The sequence below is a fragment of the Coregonus clupeaformis genome, chromosome 10 (genome assembly GCF_020615455.1).
Source record: "Coregonus clupeaformis isolate EN_2021a chromosome 10, ASM2061545v1, whole genome shotgun sequence".
NCBI classification, from domain to species: Eukaryota; Metazoa; Chordata; class Actinopteri; order Salmoniformes; family Salmonidae; genus Coregonus; species Coregonus clupeaformis.
The window spans coordinates 57928338-57941654 of NC_059201.1; positions in this window are offsets into that span (position 1 = coordinate 57928338).

Sequence of the window (13317 nt, forward strand, 5' to 3'; positions counted from 1 at the left end):
GAGAAATGATTTGATATTGAGATAGAAACTGCTGCATTGGACCTTTTTTTAAATTCCAAATGAACCGTGTAGATATAATGGAGTCACTTGCATGCCCATATTGTGCATACCATCATCAATAAAATGGACATCTCATTTTCATGAACAAACCACTGACTTCTTGGTTTTACTATGCCAGACACCAGGGTGTAATGGAAAAATATGTACTTTGTATTTTATATTGTTGGTGGTGCACGTGTCGGTAGTAGGCTAGGCTGTTTATTAATGAATGTGTTCTTGTCTTCTTATAAATACTGGAAGACGTGTGCAGTTTCATTAAACGTGTACACATGCACAGGGCTTAGAGCAAAGATTTCTCGGCCTGAAATATTATTGATAGGTCATTTGTCTTTTAAATTAGACGCAAAAATATTTCTTCAGACGCAATTACCAGGGGTTTATTAAAATCATTCGTTACGATGAAGGTTTTCTTTTTCACTTTATTACTTGAGCACAGTTTTTTGTCCCTGAGCATGACTAATGGGGAATGAAAACACAGGCTGAATGGCAAAGCTGAATATATGATGCTATGTTATCTTAGTGTGTGGACTTGAGAACTACTTCCATTATTCATACTGAAAATATATTGTAGAAAATTCGGGATTAGCCTTGCAAAGACTCAAACCCAGTTTTTTTCAATATTAAGCACATAACCACAACCCCAAGAGAATTAACTCCCTTTGGGTGGGGGGGGGTTTACAACTATCAAAGATTCCTACTCCAGCCCCTCCTTCGGGCAGCATGTACCTGTACTTCAACTTGGCCTCATGGCCGCGCCATCCCATTCCTGGCACCAATGTACGGAATTCTGAGGATAGCCCAACCAGGACTTGAATCTGGGACTTGCAAGCACACTTACTGTATTACAACTCAAAGTCCCTTGGGGAAGTTCATAATACTCTTAAAAGGTTGTTACAATATCTGTGGCTTATAACACGTGAGAAGGCTAGCATTACTATTTTGCCCAACCACCATTTCTTTCAGATGTAAAAACATACCTTCTTTGAACTGAGGTGAACTAGAGGGTAAGTAAATACTTTTGTTTTCCCTAGACACTACAAATCGAGGGTACAAACTGGTACTGATACAGGCTTCCATTTTCACCCTAATAAAATAACTGTACTATAAAATCAGACTGTGTCCTTGAATGATCCAAATCTTCCCGAGACCTATTGAGGGGGAAGAATGGAGCCTTGAGTGGAGCCCCACAACATTTCTTGATCATTTCTAATTGTTCCCTTCAGTGCTACCCTTGACATCCTCTGAAAAGACCCGCTCTCGCCCCACGCATATGCACCATCAAAAGAAAGGGAGAGCAAAGGGGTCATTTGGAAACCACTGTGGACTTACATTATGGTGTTGCACTCCTCGACCATGATGGAACAGATGTGTATTGATCTCAACTGTTGAATAGATGGAGGTATTCTATAAGCCGCTTTCAAGGACAGCAAGTGTGGATTCAACTGGAACAGTGAAGGTGTTCAAGGTTAGGATTCTCAATGGATCATCCTGATGTGTATTCATGGCTATATGTTTTCTACACTCAAAAATATATAAAACGCAACACGTAAAGTGTTGGTCCCATGTTCCATGAGGTGAAATTAAAAATACCAGAAATGTTCCATATGCACAAAAAGTCTCTTTTAAATGTTCTGCCAAATGTTTACATCCCTGTTGGTGAGCATTTATATTTTGCCAAGATAACCCATCCAGCTGACAGGTGTGGCATATCAGGAAGCTGATTAAACAGCATGATCATTACACAGGTGAATGTAAATAAAGGCCACGAAAATGTTCCGTTTTGTCACAAAGAAATGCCACAGATGTCTCAAGTTGAGGGAGAGTACAATTGGCATGATGACTGCAGGAATGGCCACCAGAGCTGTTGCCAGAGAATTTAATGTTTATTTCTGTACCATAAGCCGCCTCCAACGCCGTTTTAGGTAATTTGGCAGTGCGTCCAACCGGCCTCACAACCGCACACCACGTGTAACCACGCCAGCCCAGGACCTCCACATCCGTCTTCTTCACCTGCGGGATTGTCTGAGACCATCCACCCAGACAGTTGATGAAACAGTTTGCACAACCGAAGGATTTCTGCACAAACTGTCAGAAACCGTGTCAGGGAAGCTCGTCATCCTCACCAGGGTCTTGTACTGACTGCAGTTCGGCGTCGTAAATGACTTCAGTGGGCAAATGCTCACCTTCGATGGCCACTGGCACGCTCGAGAAGTGTGCTCTTCACGGATGAATCCCGGCTTCAACTGTACCAGGCAGATGGCAGACCGCATGCAGATGCCGTTGTGTGGGCGAGGTGTTTGCTGATGTCAATGTTGTGAACCATGTGCTCCATGGTGGCGGTGGGGTTATGGTATGGGCTGGCATGTGCTATCGACAGCAACACTATTGCATTTTATCGATGTGAAATTGATTGCACAGAGGTACAGTGACAAGATCATGAGGCCCATTGTAGTGCCATTCATCCACCTCCATCACCTCATGTTTCAGCATGATAATGCACGGCCCCATGTCAGTTCTTCCATGGCCTGCATACTGAGACAGGTCACCCATTGGGCATGTTTGGGATGCTCTGGATCGACGTGTAAGACAGCATGTTCCAGTTCCCACCAATATCCATCAACTTCGCACAGCCATTGAAGAGGAGTAGGCCAACATTCCACAGGCATCAATCAACAGCCTGATCAACAATGCGAAGGAGGTGTGTCGCGCTGCATAAGGCAAATTGTGGTCACATCAGATACTGTCTGGTTTTCTGATCCACGGCCCTTCCTTTTTTTTAAGGCATCTGTGACGAACAGATGGATATCTGTATTTACAGTCACGTAAAATCCATATATTAGGGCCTAATGAATTTAAATTGACTGATTTCCTCAGTAAAACTCAGTAAAATCTTTGAAATTGTTGCATGTTGCATTTATATTTTTGTTCAGTGAACAAAACATTGCTTACAGAATGGTTTTTTGACTGTTTGAAATGTCTGTGGCAACACACAAACTCAGCAAAAAAAGAAACTTCACTTTTTCAGGACCCTGATAATTAGTAAAAATCCAAATAACTTCACAGATCTTCATTGTAAAGGGTTTAAACACTGTTTCCCATGCTTGTTCAATGAACCATAAACAATTAATGAACATGCACCTGTGGAACATTCGTTAAGACACTAACAGCTTACAGACGGTAGGCAATTAAGGTCACAGTTATGAAAACTTAGGACACTAAAGAGGCCTTTCTACTGACTCTGAAAAATACCAAAGGAAGATGCCCAGGGTCCCTGCTCATCTGCGTGAACGTGCCTTAGGCATGCTGTAAGGAGGCATGAGTACTGCACATTCCCTCCATCAGTGCTCAGACTGTCCGCAATAGGCGGAGAGAGGCTGGACTGAGGGCTTGTAGGCCTGTTGTAAGGCAGGTCCTCACCAGACATCACCGGCAACAACGTCGCCTATGGGCACAAACCCACTGTCGCTGGACCAGACAGGAATGGCTGGACAGGGGTGAGTCGGATTTGCGTTTATCGTCGAAGGAATTAGCGTTTTACCGAGGCCTGTACTCTGGAGCGGGATCAATTTGGAGGTGGAGGGTCCGTCATGGTCTGGGGCGGTGTGTCACAGCGTCATCGGACTGAGCTTGTTGTCATTGCAAGCAATCCCAACGCTGTGCGTTACAGGGAAGACATCCTCCCTCATGTGGTACCCTTCCTGCAGGCTCATCCTGACATGACCCTCCAGCATGACAATGCCACCAGCCATACTGCTCGTTCTGTGCGTGATTTCCTGCAAGACAGGAATGTCAGTGTTCTGCCAAGGCCAGCGAAGAGCCCGGATCTCAATCCCATTGAGCACGTCTGGGACCTGTTGGATCGGAGGGTGAGGGCTAGGGCCATTCCCTCCCAGAAATGTCCAGGAACTTGCAGGTGCCTTGGTGGAAGAGTGGGGTAACATCTCACAGCAAGAACTGGCAAATCTGGTGCAGTCCATGAGGAGATGCACTGCAGTACTTAATGCAGCTGGTGGCCACACCAGATACTGACTGTTACTTTTGATTTTGGCTCCCCCTTTGTTCAGGGACACATTATTCCATTTCTGTTAGTCACATGTCTGTGGAAAAGACCAAAAGCCCTATTTGGTAAAAGACCAAGTCCATATTATGGCAAAAACAGCTCAAATAAGCAAAGAGAAACGACAGTCCATCATTACTTTAAGACATGAAGGTCAGTCAATATGGAACATTTCAAGAACTTTGAAAGTTTCTTCAAGTGCAGTCGCAAAAACCATCAAGCACTGTGATAAAACTGACTCTCATGAGGACTGCCACAGGAATGGAAGACCCAGAGTTACCTCTGCCCAAATAAAAAATTGCAGCCCAAATAAATGCTTCAGAGTTCAAGTAACAGAAACCTCAACTGTTCAGAGGGGACTGTGAATCAGGCCTTCATGGTCGAATTACTGCAAAGAAACCACTACTAAAAGACACCAATAAGAAGTAGAGACCTGCTTGGTCAAGAAACACGAGCAATGGACATTAGACCAGTGGAAAATTTGTCCTTTGGTCTGGAGTTCAAATTTGAGATTTTTGGTTCAAACCGCTGTGTCTTTGTGAGACGCAGTGTTTGTGAACGGATGATCTCTGCATGTGTATTTCCCACTGTAAAGCATGGAGGTGGTGTTATGGTGTGGGGGTGCTTTGCTGGTGACACTTTGACTTATTTAGAATTCAAGGCACACTTAACCAGCATGGCTACCACAGCATTCTACAGTGATACGCAGTCCCACTAAGCCCAAACCAGATGGGATGATCATTTGTTTTTCAACAGGACAATGACCCAACACACCTCCAGACTGTGTAAGGGCTATTTGACCAAGAAGGAGTGATGGAGTGCTGCATCAGATGACCTGGCCTCCACAATCCCCCGACCTCAACCCAATTGAGATGGTTTGGGATGAGTCGGACTGCAGAGTGAAGGAAAAGCATCCAACAAGTGCTCAGCAATTGTGGGAACTCCTTCAAGACTGTTGGAAAAGCATTCCAGGTGTTGCTGGTTGAGAGAATGCCAAGAGTGTGCAAAGCTGTCATCGAGGCAAAGGGTGGCTGTTTGAAGAATCTCAAATATGAAATATATTTTGATATGTTTAACACTTTTTTGGTTACTACATTATTCCATATGTGTTATTTAATAGTTTGTCTTCACTATTATTCTACAATGTAAAAAAACTTTTAAAAATAAAGAAAAACCCTTGGTGTCCAAACTTTTGACTGCTACTGTATTTTATTAATTATTTTGTTCATCCATATAAAACAAAGTTACTAATTGCTATCTGACTCCCCCCACAAACCTCAGTAACTTAAGGGTTTGTTATGGCACACATTGTTCATGATTATTTTTTTTTCAAGGGCAGTGTAACCACACTGGAACAACAGATTCAATCATGCCAGGTTTCGGTTTCATAATGTGGGAAAACCATTAGTTTGGAACAGCAACTATTTAGAACGGGTGTTAATTTACTATGTTTTCTAGTAATGTATCCATCATATCCCTCGTTCCAGTAGTTATCCATCATCTAGTAACGACGCTCAAGAAAAATAAATCACTGGACTCCCTATGGACTTGAAGTTGTGTGAGACGTCTGGGTTCAGAATGAAACATGGGTTTTCCAAATAGGTCCCACAATAATCCATCAACCCCACCACAGTAGTGCAAAAGCAGGCTTTCATATCCCACCATTTGTAATTCCAAAAGTAATTTGGTAGACGTCTGTTGGGAATATCAAAGTAGCTTTTTGTTTAGGCTGCTTTAAAAGCGGCCTTGTGTTGATTTTAAAGATACATTTCAGGCAATTAATTTCCTGACAAGTGTAAAGATGTAATAGAATAATATGGAAGTGACACAGGATGCGTCTCAAAATGGCACCCTATTTCATGGGTTCTCAAACCTCTCCTCGGGGGCCCCCAGCAGTTCCATGTATTTTAACTATTCTAGAGCTAGCACACCTGATTTAAAATAGTCAACTAATCATCAAGCCCTTGACTAGGTGAATCAGGTGAGTTAGTTCAGGGTTACAACAAAATTGTGAAACTTCTGGGGGTCCCCGAGGAAAAAGGTTTGAGAACCACTGCCCTGTATAGAGCCCTATGGGCCCTGGTCAAAATAAGTGCACTATAAAGGGAATAGGGTGCCATTTGGAACACAGAACATTCTCCAATGGGAAATTACAGCCAAGAAAGGAAATCTAAGACCGAGCTCTATGCACAGTAGTGAAAGCTCCAGGAATCTGCTTGGCATGATGCATGGTTACAGCAGGGATGCCACTGAGGAAATATAGCCCCACAGCGAGTTCTAGAAATGTAATTATATAAATGGAATCTTTAAAAAAAATCCCTGTTCTGTCCCCCCGCTCCCTCATGGTGCACTAAATAGGCCACAAATTGGACAGGAACAACTAGGCTATACTCGGATTCAGGTTGATCACTGTAGGTTTTGGCCTAATTAATTATGTAGAATAGAGGAGCGCACTACACTACCCCCTCCCGGGGACTGGGCGTGTGGCTTGTGCCGGTCGGTGTGGCTTGTGGCAGAGCAGTGGATACCTATTCATGGTGCACTAAATAGGCCACAAATTGGACAGGAACAACTAGGCTATACTCGGATTCAGGTTGATCACTGTAGGTTTTGGCCTGATTAATTATGTAGAATAGAGGAGCGCACTACACACAGTGTGCTCGGTTTACAAACACTGAAAGCTTAGCTAATTAATTTGCATTTCCAAGAACACGCTACAACGTGTCTGTTGACAAAAGTAGGGGAAATGGCTCACACTCCTAGCAACCCCACTATCTTATCTGGTTCCCCAAATTCCACCTCACTACCTGTCTTCGTCGCCAGCTGCCCACCTGGCAGCGAACGACAACCTCCCACATTCAAGGTGAGTGCAATACAGATATTTGCCAAGGCTACAAGCACAGCTCCCCTGCCAAGACCTGCCTGCTTTTTCTTCTTCGATGAGGTTTAACGGCGGTTGGTACCCAATAAATGTTGCATTACCGCCACCTACTAGACTGGAGTATAACTCCCTTATACTTTGCTTGAAATAAAATAAACAAATACCCTACCATCTTACACTACACTCAAAAAAACAACAACACCCTGCTACACTATTTAAATCTATTTAGTCCTACTTCAGGCCAACAACCTGAAAGGATGGGACACCACCAATTAGCACACCCTGTAACTCTTCTGATATCAAGTCTCGCCCACACAAATACCTCTCTGCAGCTGCCACCACAACCTCAATTTTCTTCGACGTACATTCCATCCCTGCAGTATAGTTGATAACCGTTGCTATAAATGCAAAAAATTCAATCTTACTGAAACATATCACTTGTAGGCCTATCCCTCTGTACTGGTACAGATCTACTCTCACCACTCCTCTCAGCATCCCTCCCCCTTGACCCATCTTCCGCTACTTTCTTCACTGCCTCAGCATATGACAACTTCCGTGCTACTCTAACCCTGGAAACCTCAACCTGCCTCTCTCACACGGGACATTTCTGATCCTCAGCCCCATGGGCTCCCCTACAGTTAACACATACCACTACTTTCTCATGCTCTTCTGTACACTTCACACCTAGGAACCTCCCTCCTACACACTGCCACATGCCCATAAGCTTAACACCTGTAACAACGTAATGTATTCGGCACAAAAGCTCTTACAGGATAACTTATATATCCTAACATCAAAACTCTAAAGAACAGACAATGACTCTTCTGTTTCTCCACTCTCACCACCCTGTCTGCGTCGCACCAAATGACGAGCATCACAAACACCAGGTATATTCCCCTTCAGTTGGTCAACTTTTACATATACTGCTACTCCAGTAATCACCCCTTTCAATGGCACCCTTTTCTTGAGTGCAAAACAATTCACATCTCTTTCCCCAATTATTTAACATGGAGCACCTGCTCCCTCTGACGATCAGAAACAAACAATTATCATAAGACCACTTCTGGTTACCCTCAGATTCCACAGCACCAAACTCTGTTTTCACCCACCCTGAAACCACAAACGGATCAGCCAAAAGACAAGGTAACACCTTTTCCAAAAACTTCACTCCTACTGTCAGACTCATCTTTATCCTGACCCTCAAGACCTGCCTGCGCTCTCGGCTCTGCCTTATATCAGTTTCCTAGGCAGAGTTTTGCAAGCAGGCACAGGTATGAGCAATTAGTTCATGATTTAGTGACGTCCTCCTTTACAAGCTGTCCCACAGCATGAAATGCATGAAGAAAATGCAACCAAATACCTTCTATAAAAGGCCTAAACTAAATATGCATGTCATTTAATGTACATCTTAAATTACTGTGTTTTCATGAATATGATTATATAATCTTGAAGTCTAGTAAAATGTATTAACCTTGCGAACAAAGGCTTTGTATATATTTATAAAACATTTATTTTTTCCAGGAACAATGGTCATAAATGCCGATACCAATTAGTATAGAATTACTATTGTGTGTGACAGTGTTTCATCATACAGTTACCCTTAGCTCATTCCACTTTAATCACCACCAGTGGTGGCTTCTCCACTCTTTCTTGTTCTCTGTTATGAATTAAAATATTTGTTTGAGCACCTCAGCCCCTCTTGAGTCTTTCCTCTCTGCATTTAAATGATCTGTGTTCAAAAAGCAGCTGCAGTTTGAACATACACTGGCATTTCCTCTGTGACTGATTCATATGCATGCATCACACTAAATAGTTTAACCAACATTGTTTTCACGTCATTACAATGAAATTACGTTGAACCAACGTGGAACACAGTGGCTTGCGAAAGTATTCACCCCCATTGGCATTTTTCCTATTTTGTTGCCTTACAACCTGGAATTAAAATTGATTTTTGTGGGGTTTGTATCATTTGATTTACACAACATGCCTACCATTTTGAAGATGCAAAAAAAGTCAATACTTTGTAGAGCCACCTTTTGCAGCAATTACAGCTGCAAGTCTCTTGGGGTATGTCTCTATAAGCTTGGCACATCTAGCCACTGGGATTTTTGTCCATTCTTCAAGGCAAAACCGCTCCAGCTCCTTCAAGTTGGATGGGTTCCACTGGTGTACAGCAATCTTTAAGTCATACCACAGATTCTCAATTGGATTGAAGTCTGGGCTTGGACTAGGCCATTCCAAGACATTTAAATGTTTCCCCTTAAACCACTCGAGTGATGCGTTAGCAGTATGCTTAGGGTCATTGTCCTGCTGGAAGGTGAACCTCCGTCCCAGTCTCAAATCTCTGGAAGACTGAAACAGGTCTCCCACATGTGTTTTGGCAAACACCAAACGTGTTTGCTTATTTTTTTCTTTAAGCAATGGCTTTTCTCTGGCCACTCGTCCGTAAAGCCCAGCTCTGTGGAGTGTTGATATTTAATTATTAATGACTAATTATTACACCCTGAAACTGTGTATAATGTGTTAGAAATGTGTGAGTTTAGGACCAGTAAAGGCTATGGCATTGAGCCACTATTTAGCAATGTGAGTAAGAGTTAGGCCAGACAAAGACAACTGAGAAACTAAGATAAAGAGGCCTCGCAATTTAGGGAGGGGAGAAACTGTTATGAAAACATGGTGCAGAATATTGTGAGAACGGCAATAACTGAGTAATGCAGGGAGTAGGATATGTGTGTGTGCGTGTGTATGTATGTGTGTATGCAAGTGTGTATATGTGTGTGTGTGTGTGAACTGAAGGTCAGTAGAGCAGTTTTAGAGTGGAAAACTACAGCCCGCCTACAGAGGGGAGGGATTTATTTTTGTATGACGTATGAGTATAAAAGATGGACTCTGAAATTGTGATGGCATAATTGTCAATGAATAAATATCTCTGACTATGCAGACCGGGACTCTGGCCGTTACTTAAATCCCAAAAGACTTACAACCTTTTGGGAGACGCACAGAGACACTAAAATAGTTTGTTAAATAATTCACATAACAGCTTGGTCCTTCTGAGCCGGACTCCAATACCCTGTTTCTGTCATTCCAGGTAACTCTGAAAACCGTCGACGGGCGAATGATACATTCGTAAATAGAAAGTCCTGCCCTTTGACATTAAGGGTTAAAACAGTCCAGAGGACACCTGATTAATGACAGAGACGGTGACGGAATCCAAACCTACATTGAATCTCGGCTGCAAGGATAAGGTTAGTAGTCTTTATTCATTACTTGGTGAAATTGATTTGAGAACTTGCTAAAATATTGAAAAGTAGCAAATTGATCAATGCGTAGCCATTTTAAGTGAAATGTAGGGGACTGTCAGGAATTATCAAGATTACATTGTGAGGTTAGACTCCTCCGTAGAGTAGGAGATAATTCTGGGGGACTAGTCAACCTGTTGGTGGGTCCGTAACGATTCACGGTAATAGGCCATTACCAAAAGAAACTACCCGGTGTTGAAATAGAAGGAACTATTAAAAGTACACCTATGGGATGGAACCTGTAAGAGATTATTGAACAGTCAACAAATAATCAGAGTTAAACAAATACAAAAAGTACACCAGAAGGAATTAAAATAGCATGTGTGAGAAATAGAATATTAGTAAAGTCAAAAGTCACAAACAACTGTAGATTTTGCTGTAACTCTATCCGTTCTGGAGCCTTATAAACTCCAGGTTACCGATATAACACCAATAATCATGTAAGGTTGTATACGTGTGAGACCTAATGTTTGCTCAAAAGTCACATGAATAATTCCAGGTGGTTGTATAGAGGAGGGAGAACCCATTCCTGTTGTATGAGACTGTCAGGAATTATCAAGATTACATTGTGGGGATCAATCCCTCTGTAAAAGTATGAGATAATTCTGGGGGACTAGTCAAGACTACATATACAGGGAGGGGTGGTTCCAGGTGGTTGTATAGAGGAGGGAGAACCCATTCCTGTTGTATGAGACTGTCAGGAATTATCAAGATTACATTGTGGGGATCAGTCCCTCTGTAAAAGTATGAGATAATTCTGGGGGACTAGTCAAGACTACATATACAGGGAGGGGTGGTTCCAGGTGGTTGTATAGAGGAGGGAGAACCCATTCCTGTTGTATGAGACTGTCAGGAATTATCAAGATTACATTGTGGGGATCAATCCCTCTGTAAAAGTATGAGATAATTCTGGGGAACTAGTCAAGATTACATATACAGGAAGGGGTGATTCAAGGTGTTGTTGTGTGAAGCTATTTTGAATTACTTGTTAAATTGACTTGTTATATAGAAGAGGTGGCTAAGGGATTTTTAACAGTACCAACCATGGGGGGGCAAATCCTCACAAGAGGTCCCAGAATTTACTGGGGACGAGAAATACTTGATGTAATTAAAATGGAATCCAGGGATAGAAGAAATCTCCATTATGTAACCAGGTGGAGGGAGAGGTATGGTTTTGAGGGACATCTAGACGCAGTGTCACGCTCGTCGGTAAGAGATGAGGACCAAGGCGCAGCGTTGCAGACGAACATACTCTTTATTAGCGATATAACGACAAAATAAACAAAACGATAACGTGACAGTTCACGGTCTAACACAAACCAACTAGAAACAAGATCCCACACACACGAAAGAAAACAGACAGTTTAAATATGGCTCCCAATCAGAGACAACCAGCAACAACTGACACTCGTTGCCTCTGATTGGGAGCCACCCTGGCCAACATAGAAATAGCACCCATAGAATATACACCATAGAAACAAAACACATAGATCTACACACCCTGGCTCAACATAACAGTGTCCCCAGAGCCAGGGCGTGACAGTACCCCCCCCTAAAGGCGCGGACTCCGACCGCGTCAACCAAATACCACAGGGGAGGGACCGGGTGGGCACTCCGCCTAGGCGGCGGATCCGGCTCCGGGCCTGATCCCCGCTCCCTCTCCAACCCCCCAAAGTACCCCTGGTCCGGTCTGGCCCCGCTGGCCGGAGCTGGACTGCACACTGATGGAGCGGATTGCTCTAGCTCCGGCGTAAGGCATCTTTCACCAGTGGAACAGGCACGGGCCGTGCCGGACTGACGACGCCCACCACTGGCTTGGTGTGGAGAACAGGCACGGGCCGTGCTGGACTGACGACGCACACCACTGGCTTGGTGTGAGGAGCAGGAGCGGGCCGGACCGGGCTGGCGATGCGCACCATAGGCTTGGTGCGGGAAGCAGGAGCGGGCCGGACCGGGCTGGCGATGCGCACCATAGGCTTGGTGCGGGAAGCAGCAACGGGCCGAACCGGGCTGACGATACGCACCCCTGGCTTGGTGCGTGGAGCAGGAACGGCCTGGACCGGGCTGACGACTCGCACCCCTGGCTTGGTGCGAGTGGCAGGAACAGGCCGGACCGGGCTGCGGCGCAAGGCTGGCGGGCAGCGGCCGAGCTGGCGCGCGCACCGTAGGCTTGGTGCGAGGGCAGGAACAGGCCGTGCTGGGCTGGCGATGCGCACCGTAGGCTTGGTGCGGGGAGCAGGAACAGACCGGACCGTACTGGGGACACACACACCACTGGCCCTACACCGGGATCTGGAACGGGCCGGACCGGACTGGTAACACACCCCAGTACCTCTCGCCGTGCCTCTACACCTTCCTTCCCTTCTTTGACCAGTGGCCCCCGTAACCTGGCGGCCTCCTCTGCCAACCCGCTGGACCGCTCTATCGCGGCCTCCTGCTGCCCCGACGTCGTGAGCCCCCCCCCTAAAAAAATTCTGGGGGTCTCTCTTCCCCGTGGGCCAGGCCTCTATAGTTCTCGCCCAACTCTCGCTCTTCTGCTTCCAACTCCCGCCATTCAGCTCCTCATTTGGCTTGACCCAATCGAAACTCTTCCTCCACTGTTCCCAAGTCCACCCTCTCTGCTCCTCACTAGGCTTGACCCAGTCGAGGTTGCCACGGAGATCTGCTAGCGATTCCCCTGGCGATGGCTCCTGGACACGCTGCTTGGTCCAGTTTTGGTGGGATCTTCTGTCACGCTCGTCGGTAAGAGATGAGGACCAAGGCGCAGCGTTGCAGACGAACATACTCTTTATTAGCGATATAACGACAAAATAAACAAAACGATAACGTGACAGTTCACGGTCTAACACAAACCAACTAGAAACAAGATCCCACACACACGAAAGAAAACAGACTGTTTAAATATGGCTCCCAATCAGAGACAACCAGCAACAACTGACACTCGTTGCCTCTGATTGGGAGCCACCCTGGCCAACATAGAAATAGCACCCATAGAATATACACCATAGAAACAAAACACA